Source organism: Myotis nattereri, assembly GCF_964212035.1.
Source record: "Myotis nattereri genome assembly, chromosome: 2".
Taxonomy (NCBI): Eukaryota; Metazoa; Chordata; class Mammalia; order Chiroptera; family Vespertilionidae; genus Myotis; species Myotis nattereri.
This window is the reverse complement of record NC_138076.1, coordinates 110833565-110846442: the sequence shown is the minus strand read 5'-3', so window position 1 is coordinate 110846442 and position 12878 is coordinate 110833565. Positions and strand designations below refer to the sequence as shown.

Genomic DNA, 12878 nt, shown 5'->3' with positions numbered 1-12878 from the left:
GGCTTTGTGGATCTCTTGGAGTTCTAGTAGGAAAATTGTGCTTATTTGCTACAAATAGAAAGTCCAGTTTAACATATACAACTAATTTTTCAGGTGTTTCTACTTTGTGTTAGTGGTTTCATTTGGTTAATTGATCTGGTGATGCTTTTCAGGAGTGGAAGTGGAGGACCCATAGCAAGTGGTGTTTGATCTTCAGAATTGTATCCCCTGTCCCCACCTCTGTGACCAATAGTCTTAAATGTCTTTGAGCAGGTAGAATACTTGAACTCTCAATTTAAATAGAAACTAGGAAGGGTGAAGGAGGAGGTGGGAAAACAGTGATTATGTAACAAATAAAGACAGATTGCTTTTTGTTGTTGTTTTTTTTAACTTTCTACATTCTACATTTCCCTTGTTTGGTACATGCCCTTTTCTTTCTTAGTCATCATATGGCATATAGATATGAGAATAGTAAAGAAGGTCATGGTAAAGATTAAATGATGAAAAAATATCATCTGCAATAGTTAAATTTAATTTTTAAAGACCGAGAAGGGCATTGAAAAGTTGATTAAAAAGGGTTCTGACTGATGATTTGAAAGGTTCCTTCAGGCTCTTAAGATTGTTTTTTGTAAATGAAAAATCCACCTGTAAATAAAAGAAGTGAAAATATGATTTTTTAATATTCTAAGTAAAATTTTAAGTAAATTTATCCTAAATAATAAGCATATTTAAGATGCTAAAGGTCTTAAAAAAGAAATGGAACACATGGGAGGAGGGCAGTGGAGGTGGAAAAGGGTATAGAAAAAATAAATGATGATGGAAAAAATGAAATAAATTTTTAAAAAAGAAGAAGAAATGGAACACATATGCCAGCATGGCCTTATCTGTACGTCCATTGCAGGTATTAGTGATTTCATGCAATTACATGTGTCTCCTTCCTTGAGACTAGAAGTTGTAAGAGGTGAGAGATCATAACTCCAAGCCCTGCAGTTCTGTGTCTTACAACATTCTTTCTCTTCTGCTCCCACCAGGGTGCCTGGGCCATGTCTCTGCATCAGCTTGTCTTCCAGAGTTTATTACTTTGCCCCCAAACTTCTGCTATTCTGGACAAAGGTGGTCTTCACAGCTCAGACCCATGATGGACTAAGTCTCAGGGCCAGGGGTTCCCCATTATCAGCCTGCCTTTGAGTTCTAGCACCACATTTATAGTTTTTGTAAACTTTGTGAATAATCGCATCTTAACTGTTTGCTGCAATTTTCTATCCTCCACGGTGTACCAAAGAAACACACCAGTTTAAAAAAATAAAATGCATTTGTTGCTTTGGGGGATTTTAAAAGATAATTGAAGTCATTTTAGGTAAGGGATCCAAGTCCAAGGCTCATACTCAGAAATTGTATGCAACAATTTTTGTGTAATTTTGTGCCATTTTTCTGGGAGAAAGTCCACAGATTTTATCAGTTTCTCAGCGGGGCCCATGACCCAAAAAAGATTAATAATCACTGCCTTAGATCAGTACCAGAAAGCATAAAGATGCTAAAGCTTCTCCTTCCTTGAATGTACAATACCGTTATAATTAACATAATGATCAAGCATCCATTAATTAAGCTTTGGAAAGCTTTTTAGAAGAAACAGACCTCATTCATCAAATAGATTACCTTCTAAATGGGGAGACAAGACTAATACAAAACAAAATTATTGCACATAGAAAATATAAATGACAGGCTTATGAATATTTTATGAGTGAGGTTAGCAGTGCTAAAGGGATGTGGAAGAGAATATGGGGTTATGATTTTGTCTGGGATGGCTTATTTGTAGAAGTGAATTATAAGCAGTGTTTATATAAATGTGGCTTAAAAGAAAAATGAAAAAAAATTCACATTAGGAATGGCATGTTCTTTAAAAAGGAGAGGAGAAAACTAAGTGAAGACTGTAGAATGGTATGTGTGGCTAGGTTGGGCAAGCTAAGCACTCATCTCTCTATGGCCAGTGGCCTTGTAAATAAGGCAGGGAACTCAAACAAATTAAGTATTAGGAGTTCTGTAGACACAGTAGGATTATATAGTAGAGCCATACATAAACCTGAGGAAACCAAACTACCAATGTAGCTAGAGATATGCGAGTATAGGAAAAATATTTTGTGTGGTTTGGTATGGACTTATTTATGAGCATCCTAATTGTTTATGAGGATTTACCCCCCAGACACTGTTATGTGGAAGGCGCAATTTGCAAGAGTAAATTTGCTATCGTTACAATGGTTTATACATGTCACAGGAAAGGACAACTACCTAAAATTTATGCACTGTGACAGTACCAGTTTTTATATAGTTAGTTATAGTTATATATTTATAGTTCTATTTAATGAGAACATGAACTATGATACACATTGTTTTACATATAGATTCACATAAACATTTTCATTGAGTCTGGATAGTGTTTAGTAATAGAGGATAGAGGTCTGAGACAAACTAATTTCTGCTTTAGCTAAAATATCTTCAAAACTAGGCCTTTACCATTATGGTGGTCCAGATACCATGTTTGTATACTTTCTCATTTAAGGTATAAATCTGTGTGACAGTAGAGATAATTTGTTCCCCCCTTTTTTTTCTTCCACATAATCTTTATTGCCTGATGACTGTGTGGTTCCCCTTGACTGGAAGACACTGACAATGAACAATTTGCAATGGAAGACGTCAGTAAAGGTATAATTTTATGGCTTTTAAAGAAGAACTTCTCTAACTGGTTTCTTTGAAAATTTGCAGAAAACCTATTTATCAAATGTAACATGAAGGGCCACATCTCTTATGTTAAATTAGACAAAGACTATATGTGCATGGGTGGGTAATAGATGCACGTGTCTTTCAGTTAGTCCCAAAGAGAAAGTTGCATTTAATTCCCTAACTTCATGTGGTGTAAGTTAGTATAAGGGCCCACTGAGTGACCAAGGTGGCCATTTAGGAGAAACTTTTTCTCCTGTCCAACCTTTAGTCTGATCCTGATATGACAGAGGTACAACCACGAATTAGGTTCCTTTTACTTGATTTATGCCAGGGCTGACCAGCAGATCTTGAGCGACAGATGAATGGATTACTTAACACAATGTTTGCTGTGAAAGAGAGGGCTAAGGGACTGCCTGACTGAAGAAACCAGACAGCCTCGATCGCCTGCCTCATTAGGCTTTTATTGTAACAGCAGTTTGAGATAAAGTTTATCTTTTAGATACAATCAGTAGGGTAAGTAATCTTAGAAGGACACATGTGTCTACAATGTCCTTTAAGCAAGGACACCCAAAGATTAAGCATAAGGATTCCAGTAAACACCCAGGTGTCTGCACATGCACAGACTTATTTGGAAAGGTCCAGGAATAATTAGGGGTGCTGCCTTTGGCACTCCCCTAAATCGGAATTCCGATAAACAGTGTGAGCGGCCTTCTGCACACTTCCCTTTTCTCGGAATATCCTCCTTACAAACTTTCCAACCAAATCTCGTGTGCTCCCCAACAGATTTGGAAGTGCCTCATTATTGGTGCTCTGTTGGTCCATAGTCAGAGACATGACTATTCTGACAGGCTTTAGTTTTCCAAGTGGCTAGAGGAGGACAGGCTAGAAAAGCCAGTCCTCTATATAACGAAATAGGGAGAGTGTGGCTGGGGTAATGATGATGATTTAAATGTGCTCAGAGACAATGCTAGGGATATATTTTGAGGTAAATAGTAAAATTAAGATTTAGTGAAATATTATAGAATTATATAGTTCAGGATAGTAAGTACACTGCTATGGGAAAAGTAGATTGTTTTAAATATTTTTATTGATTTCAGAGAGGAAGGGAGAGGGAGAGAGAGAGATAGAAACATCAATGAAGAGAATCATTGATTGGCTGCCTCCAGCACACCTCACACTAAGCCTACAACCCACATATGCCCTGATGGGGAATCAAACCTGTGACCTCCTGGTTCATAGGTCGACACTCAACCACTGAGCCACGCCAGCTGGGCAGATTGTTTTATATGCCCAGTTAGTATAACCAAATATATTTTTTCTAAACTTCTTATTTGTCCTTATTCCTCATAGCAATCTATTGCTACCTAAACATACACACACACACACACACACCAATACTTTAAATGTTTAAATTGATACTTGAGGTTATGTTTCTTTGGTCATCATGGAAGTGTCTCTACATGAGTTAAATGACAGTGCAAACTTCACCCCAATGTCAAATATTAATCATTTTATATGTTTTTAAATTATAATTTCTAGAAAAGAAAAGAGGATTCATTAAGAAATGAGAATTCCTTGAACTTTAAGTAGTGTAAAACTTATTCCAGAGATCTCTATATGATCAGAAGGAAGTGGGTTTTGACATTATTTGGTTGTAATGGTTCATAGAACCACGATTACAGAATAAATATAAAACATGTAGTATTAAAGCATATCAACCCTGTGTGTTAATGCACATGTGATGTGTTTATTTCCTTTAAGTGTAGATCTTCTTGTGGAATACAACAAAACTTAGAGTGTTGCTACCAACTTTATTTTCCAACTTCATTGGTTAGAAAATACATGAGGAGTTCACCACTGCTCTGACTGACATGTGATGAGGGCTAACAATTAAGGAAATGGGTTATATTTAAGTGTTAAAGGAATTGCTAAGAAAAGAGGTAAAACATGTAGACAAACTCGTGTTATATTTTAAACTTGACATCAAGCTGACATGAGACTAAACACACTCTACATTTTTTCCAATGTGTAAATCATGAAAGAAACAGCTGCTATGTATGTGTCTGCATTTGATAAGAATTGAATGCATTTACCATATGTTTTCTCTCTTCATTTTAACTCATTTCTAAGAGTAGTCTGTTTCCCTTTCAGAATGAGAAATACACATATACCCAGTAAAAATATTTTTGTTTGTTTTAAACCTGTTCTGCCTAAAGGAAAAGGAGACAGAGTAAAGATTTGAGGGAAGTGTTTAGAGATTTGAAGGACCACTAGAAAATGGGGGATACATACTGTGTAATGTTTGTTCCCCCCATGTCCCGTGTGATTCAGGGTTCAGGATCTGGAAGAGGTCCGCACGCAAATGAAAGAGACAAGACAAGAAATAATAATTTGGAAATATTGGGGGACCAGGAGGGCAAGTCCAACTCAAGAGGAAGGACTTCCACTGGTGCTCAGGCCTCGCCAACCTTTTATTGGTTTGGGATACACCCATGGCCCTTAGGCAGGCAATTTCCAGTAACAGGCAGACTGGCCCATCAGCAAGGATTTACATAATACTAAATGGGGAAGTTGCTTCAGCTACATTGTCTGGACTAACAGGAGTGCACAGCCCTGACCTTTGGCAAGCCTTCAGGGGTCCCCAGCCTTCCGGGTTCCTTGTCCACACCTCTCTGCTAGTGAAGACAGTAGGTGGCCTCCCACAACATAACATGTGGGAAGAGATAAGAGGCTTTGAGGATCTAGTGGTAAAAACATTCCTGCCCTCATGGGGTTTACATTAGGACCCAAGTTAGGAAGGGAGAGTTTTCCCTTCCCCCCAGAGGTGGTCCCAGTGTGACACCAGTACAGTAACAACCATTTGGCTGTGGGCCATTCAGGAGACTTTCCTATCTGCCAAATTTGGATGTTTTGTGTCAAGGACACTTTCTGGACCATACTTGTGATTTTTATGTTCATTGTCCACATCCCTGCTAAAATGCTCTCTGTAAACCTGGTCTTCTCTTCACAGAGTAGTCATCCCATATTATTAATCTTGTCATGTTGGGGAAATTTATGAGTGTTGTGGTATATACAGGTTTTTTTTAATAATTATAATGAAAACGGACCTCCCTGTTTAGTGTTTGACATAATGTACTCATCAGTGGGCTTCAAGGGGCAAATAGAAGGTTAGAAAGGGAAATAGCAGGAGAAAGTAGTTGGCTCTGGGAGCCACATTCTTGTCTATTTCAAAATCCTCACTCCTTTTAAAGAGGCTGGGTTCCGATCTTGAAGCTACTGATGACTGATAATCTTAAATTACTCTCTCACAACCTCGATTTCTTCTCACAGCCTTGATTTCTTCACCTGTAAAAAAATAGGTTTATGATGCCAACCTGTCATAGGGATGAAATGAAATAACTTGTTCAAAGTACTTAGCATAGAGCCTGAGAAATAAGAGGGTCTTAAGTTTAATTTCCTTCTCCTAAATATCTCCTTGGGTTTAAGCATTGTTGTTTTTTTAATCCTCACCCAAGAATATTTTTTCCATTGGTTTTTAGAGAGTAAAAGGGAAGGAGGAGGTGGGGTGCACAGAGATAGATAGAGATAGAGATAGATATAGATATAAATATCTATATCTAGATATATACATATTCTATCTAATAGAGGGAATATGCTAATTGACCCTCACACCGTCGCAAAGATGGTGGCACCCACAGCCAATAAGGAGGGAATATGCTAATTTACTACCATTCCCTCAAAGATGGCAGCGCCCACAGCCACAAGATGACTGGCAGGTGTGGGCAGTTAGGGGTGACCAGGCCAGCAGGGGAGGGCAGTTAGGGGTGATCGGGTCAGCAGGGGAGGGCAGTTGGGGGTGACTGGGCCGGCAGGGGAACAGTTAGGTGTCGATCAGGCTGACAGGGGAGTGGTTAGGGGGTGATCAGGCTGGCAGGCAGAAGTGGTTAGGGACAATCAGGCAGGCAGGCAGGTGAGTGGTTGGGAGCCAGCAGTCCCAGATTGTGAGAGAGATGTCCAACAGTCAGACATCCCCCGAGGGGTCCCAGATTAGAGAGGGTGCAGGCTGGGCTGAGGGACGCCCCCCCTACCCCCAGCCCAGTGCACGAATTTCATGCACAGGGCCTCTAATATATATATATATATATATATATATATATATAGAGAGAGAGAGAGAGAGAGAGAGAGAGAGAGAGAGAGAGAGCGCAACATCAATGTGAGAGAGACACATCAACTGGTTGCCTTGTCTGGGGATAGAACCTGCAACCAGGGTGCATGCTCTTGACCAGAATCAAACCTGCAACCTTTTGGTCCTCTGGCCCGAGGCTCCAACCACTGAACAAACCAGTCAGGGCAAGCATTGTTTTTTAAATGCCCCTGGCAAAATAGAAATTGTTTTATCATGGAGAGCAAGTTTAAGACTCAATAGGCCTGTTAATACATTTGCATGAATTAGTGTATTGATTATTGACTTCATCATGTAAATAGCTGATCCACAGGTTTTGATTTAGAGACAGGAGGTTGGGCAACATCAGGGAGACAGGCTTTTGAATGAGGCAGGACCAAGCAGGATGTGGGGATGGTGGGGACACTGTAGAGCCCTAGATACCAGCAGAGTGGTATAAATAGGGAAACTGTCTGGAAAACTGATCAAAAAAACCATCATCATTTTGTCTGGGCTTGTGTTTGTTTGCTGTTGAAGACCCTAATCAAGAAAGAGTGCTCAGTGTGTGAGAAATGGCTCACACGTCCAGATTTTAAATGACGGACTGGGAAACAGAAGCATGGCGAAAATGAGACTTTTAATAACACTCTCAAGAACAGGCATCCATTGTACAGGATCATGAATAGAGCAAGAAACATAGCCTATTTATTTAGACCCTCTTCCAGTTCCTCATTGGCTGAGTACTATTTGATCACCTATTTCCTAATAGGTCACCTAGATCTTGCTGTCTCCCATTGGGTTATTTTTAAAAATGGGCTGGGGCCTTCTCTAGTTGCCTCCACTTCCCTTTGTCTAGGGCAGTGGTTCTCAACCTTCCTAATACCACGACCCTTTAATACAGTTCCTCATGTTCTGGTGACCCCCAATTTCATTGTTACAAATTGAACATAATTAAAGCATAGTGATTAATCACAAAAACAATATGTAATTATATATGTGTTTTCTGATGGTCTTAGGCGACCCCTGTGAAAGGGTTGTTAGACCCCCAAAGGGGTCGTGACCCACAGGTTGAGAACCACTGGTCTAGAAGAATCTTCTTAGGACAGGTGCTGTCAGCCTCATGCACAGCTCTCATCCTCTCTCCCCACCCCCACATTCGGTTTGCTCTGGGGAAATTCAGCAGCAGCCTCCTGGCCACATGCTGTTTCTTTTCTATGAAGATAAATCAGAGGCATATTTCTTAAAGTGCCAACCCAAAGTATTATTTCTAGCAATTAGTTATCTCTGTTATGCCCAGATTTCAGGATCCCCAATAGACCATCAGGGAGCCAGCCAAGTCCGATGCAAAAGCAGAGAGTCTTTATTCAAGCTAGCTTGGGCTCCCTGTCAGCCACACATGCCGATGCAGTGGCAAGTGGCTGAGAGAGCGCCCAAGCCCCTGTGGGAAGAGGGGTTTAATAGGGGGGTTGGAGTAAGGGGAGGAGAGAGGACTGTGGGTCCTGCCGATTGGCCGGGTGCAAGTTGGTGTCTTGTTACCCAGAATGTGGTCATATCTATGGCGCACACGTCCCTTGATTGTCATTGGTTAGTTTAAAGAAATCCTGGGTGTGGCTAGCAGAGGCTTGGGCTTCCGGGAAGAAGCTCCTTGCCGAGCACATGGCTAAGGCTGCTGCCCAAAAATGGAGGATCCAGGGTAAGATGGAGGGCATAGCCCTCGCCCTTTCAATCTCAATAATAAAATACTGAACAAAAGAGGTAACAAACATTTTATTACCTAATTTTGAAGATGTTTGCATACTCTAATTTGTTTTATAAAAGAAAATAAGGCACAGAAAACTTGAGTATCGCATTTTAAAAATTGGATTATGATAGAAGGCTAGGCCCTATATCCAAATATGGGCCCTTGATTCCATTTCTAGAGTTCTGAAATCCAAAAGGCTCTGAAAACCAAAAGTTGATTTTATTTTGTTTGTCATTAAGACTAAATTGTGAGCAAAACTTGATCCAGCAGACAGGTTAATTTTACTCATTTATCCCACTTTGTATGACTATGCATAGATTTCACTGCAGAAATATTAATGTTTAATTACTGGGACTGGCCCCAGCCCCCACTGAGTTTACTAGTAAGATTATACAAACAACTAAACACACTTTATGAATTCTGAAACACATCTGACCTCAAGGATTTTGGTTAGGGATTGTGGGACTTGCACTATACAACAGACTCCTTTTTAAAATTATGTTTTAGTTTAGTTTGTACTTAACAAACTTCAAATATGAGAATTCTGATACTGGATTTTTGGACTGGAAAGTGCCGTGTTACTCTGGGCAGGATGGTTCCCCGGACTCTTTGTCCATCGGAGTCGAAGAATAAATCCACGGATAAAAGATGGTATAGCAAAGGTGGAAATTTATTGAAGAACAAGTACAGACTCCCATGTGGGGAGGAGGAAAGAGTCCCGCCAACTATCTGTTTCCACTGTTTATAAAGGCTGCACATCCCTATGTCCTGATATCCCTTCTGATTGGTCAGTATTCCCTTTTGAATTGGTTACTATAATAACTCCTGAGCTCAAAGGTCAAACATCACACAGGACATGTGTGACCCTCCTCCCTCATTGTTCTCTGGACTCTGGACTTTCTTCTTCCTTCTTTGTTTTGTAAATATAGACCTTTTTGCTACTCCCAGTTTCCTTGTCTTATGGAAATGTAACTGCTGCCTCTCCCTTGTATTATGGAAATGTAACTGTTGCTGCTCCCTTGTCTTATGGAAATGTAATTTCTCTCACTCTCCCTTGTCTTATGGAAATGTATCCTTTTGCAACTCTATAGCCCTGTATTTTTTCATGGACCCCCAATTCTAGCATTTCCCTAAATCTGCCTATTTCAATCCTAAAAATTCCTATTTCAATTTGTATCTGATAAATATAAGTCTGTTTTCAGACAGGGAGCCTCACCCATCTTATCCCACTCTATCCCACTCCTCCCCACCCTGTCTCATCTTCTCCACTGAGTACACCTGTAGGCTTCCCTGAAGGGCAGCTGCCTGATTCTGTGCAGGTTTCTTTAACCTTTGGGTCTTTGGGGTTTGTTTGTTTGGGGTTTTTTTTGGTGGTTTTAAAAAAAATCTTTGTTTTGAAAGTATTACATATGTTTCCCCCACCCCAGCCCCCTCCCCCAACGCCCTCCCCCACCCTCCACCTTAGGCCTTCATTACCCTATTGTCTGTGTCCATGGGATATGCATATATGCATACAGTTCTTTGGTTGATCTCTTCCCAACACCCCCCGGCCCCCCCTGCCCCTGATATTCTGCAATCTGTTCTAGGTCTCTGGATCTATTTTGTTCATTAGATTCCACATATGAGTGAGATCATGTGATACCTGTCTTTCTATGACTGGCTTATTTTGTTTAGCACAATACTCTCCAGGTCCCTCCATGCTGTCTCAAACGGTAAGAGATCTTTTTTTACTGCTGCATAGTATTCCATTGTATAAATGTCCCACAGCTTTTTTACCCACTCATCTACTTATGGGAACTTGGGCTGTTTCCAGATCTTAGCTATTGCAAATTGTGCTGCTATGAACATAGTGGGGCAAACATTCTTTATGATTGGTGTTTCGGGTTTCTTAGGATATATTCCTAGAAGTGGTATTGAAACTGGACAACCAATGAGTCCCGGTTGCCTGTCACTACTTGAGTCAATTAAGCAAAGACAGATTTGAATCATACATGAGCGTACAATCATACAATAATGCTGACAGTATGAGAGAGCAGCAGGTCATCCACAAAAATCTGCTCTGCAGCCCTCCCTTCCCCCATAAACCAGTTGCTTATATAGGGTAGGACAAGGATTACATGAGGAAGTAGAGATTACAGGCTTGGGGAAGCAGGCTAATCAGGCTGGGGTGGGACTCCATTGTTTGGGCAACAAGGTTGTTAATCTTTCCATGATAATAGGCAGTTCTTGAATGAAAATGGACCACATTCCAAGGTTGATTCCCAGGTCTGGGGGGCTTACAACTCTCAGACAAGTTAGAATGTCCTTTCTTTAACCAATATAAGGCAATCATGGTTTACAGGGCATGATTGATATTTTCCATAACCATAGCTAGTCCCCAATATTCTATTTCTGCCCCTAACAGTATGGCACATGTTATAGGGTAAACTTTTTGTACAGGCTTCAAATTTAGCTCTCTTTGAATATTCACTGGTTCAAGAAAAGTAGTTCGGAATGCCTTCAAAGATTCATTTCACTGCAAAAAGGAATAGACCTTCTGGGGTCTGAAGGGATTGAGACTTAAAGACACTCCAGTCAGCAGGGGGTCATGTTGAGCATTCTTCAGACAGAACTGTTTCAAATCTGCAGTAGCCTGGGAAACCTTCAAGGGTTGAGTTCCACCTCCAGCTGGAACTGTTGAAGCACTTTCTACAAAGTGGTGATGCTGGAGGAACCAGACATGCATGAGAACTGGGCAGATTTGTTGGTAGTTGAGTTGGCCTGTCATGGGTCCAATGGGCCAGATAGTGGGGCAGCGAAGCAAGGGCCAAAATTTAGTGTGTATTTTAATCTCAATTTGCACTAGCCACATTTCAAATGGGTCTAGTCCTAGACCAGTGATGGCAAACCTATGACACATGTGTCAGAGGTGACACGCGAACTCATTTTTTTTGGTTGATTTTTCTTTGTTAAATGGCATTTAATATATAAAATAAATATCAAAAATATACATCTTTGTTTTACTATGGTTGCAAATATCAAAAAATTTCTATATGTGACAAGGCACCAGAGTTAAGTTAGGGTTTTTCAAAATGCTGACACGCCGAGCTCAAAAGGTTCGTCATCGCTGTCCTAGACAGTCAAAGTCTAGAATGAAAAAGGTAGTATTTGATTGAGGTTGGGCAAAAGCATTCTGGTAAGAAGTATGATAGGATACATACATTATAAGTGTCACTGTTTTTATGATTCATGTAAGAGGGTGGAGCATAAGTTTACAGTTGTTTGTATAGAAAATACAATTGTCAATGTAAGAAACATTCAAACCTGTAGAGAACTTTTGTGAATTTACTTGAGCCAAACTGTCCACAATTGCCAGAAAGCAAAGTCTCAACAGATTGAGAAAATGCTCCAGAGAATGGAACTTTTGCATCTTATTTTATACATTATGTTGTGGCAGAATGCACGGGAGAAGGATCAGCCAGCACTCTGAGGGAGGAAAGTTTAACCTTTTTTTCGCAGACCTGCTAGTCTAGGGGAATTCCGGATCCAACGCCTGAACTGAACTCGTGGGGAGGCTCTGACCTATGTATCTCCTCCTGTGGTGGGCCCCTGAGGGTCCCCGAAGCTCCGCCTAAGTGCGGAGCACTGGGGTTAGGCTCTGCAGCTCCACCCAAGTCAGTCAGAGTGGGGAAGTAAGACTACAATTTTAACCAGATACTGAACTAGGTTGCAAGCCCCCCCGCCCCCCCCCCCATTTTCCCTTTCATTCCCCCCTCTAGTTCCACAAGCTATTCTTAGCCTTGGGGATTACAAAAGACTCAGGAATTGGGGATAAGGTCGACGACCACGCTAGCTACTTCCTGCTGAAGGAGGGTGACAAAAAAGGGGGTTCAGTATCTGGAGTCTTCATTATCTTCCCCAAGGGGGTCGTCTGAGTAGCAAGGGCAGAGAAGTTCTCCTCCTGGTACCAGTCTGGGGTTCCGGTGACACTTGTATGAAGACAGAATAAAACTGTTAGAAAAAAACAAAAACAATAATTATCCAGATAGGAGGGGATAAGGAGATTCAGGTCGGGTCAGCCAGATCTACCGTCTTCTTGAAGATGATCCACAGGGGGTGGTTCAGGTGAGAGGTCCCCTTCCACTCTGGATGCTGATTGTCCAGCTGATGGGCTGCTTTTTACCTGGGAGTGGTGGTTCCAGGTGTTCAGTCCTGCAACTTTGAAAGCTGAGGGGTTGGCTAGTACGACTGGATAAGGTCCCTTCCAGATTGGCTCAAGGAGTTCCTTTTTCCAATCTT

General features: G+C 40.9%; 1 pseudogene across 1 annotated transcript; it reads right to left on the bottom strand.

Annotated features, from left to right (window-relative positions):
- Window positions 1–11112: 11112 nt before the first annotated feature.
- Window positions 11113–11321, bottom strand: LOC308513813 (guanine nucleotide-binding protein G(I)/G(S)/G(O) subunit gamma-5-like; annotated as a pseudogene). The gene has a single exon. The product of its transcript is annotated as a guanine nucleotide-binding protein G(I)/G(S)/G(O) subunit gamma-5-like (transcript).
- Between the last annotated feature and the right edge of the window lie 1557 nt (window positions 11322–12878).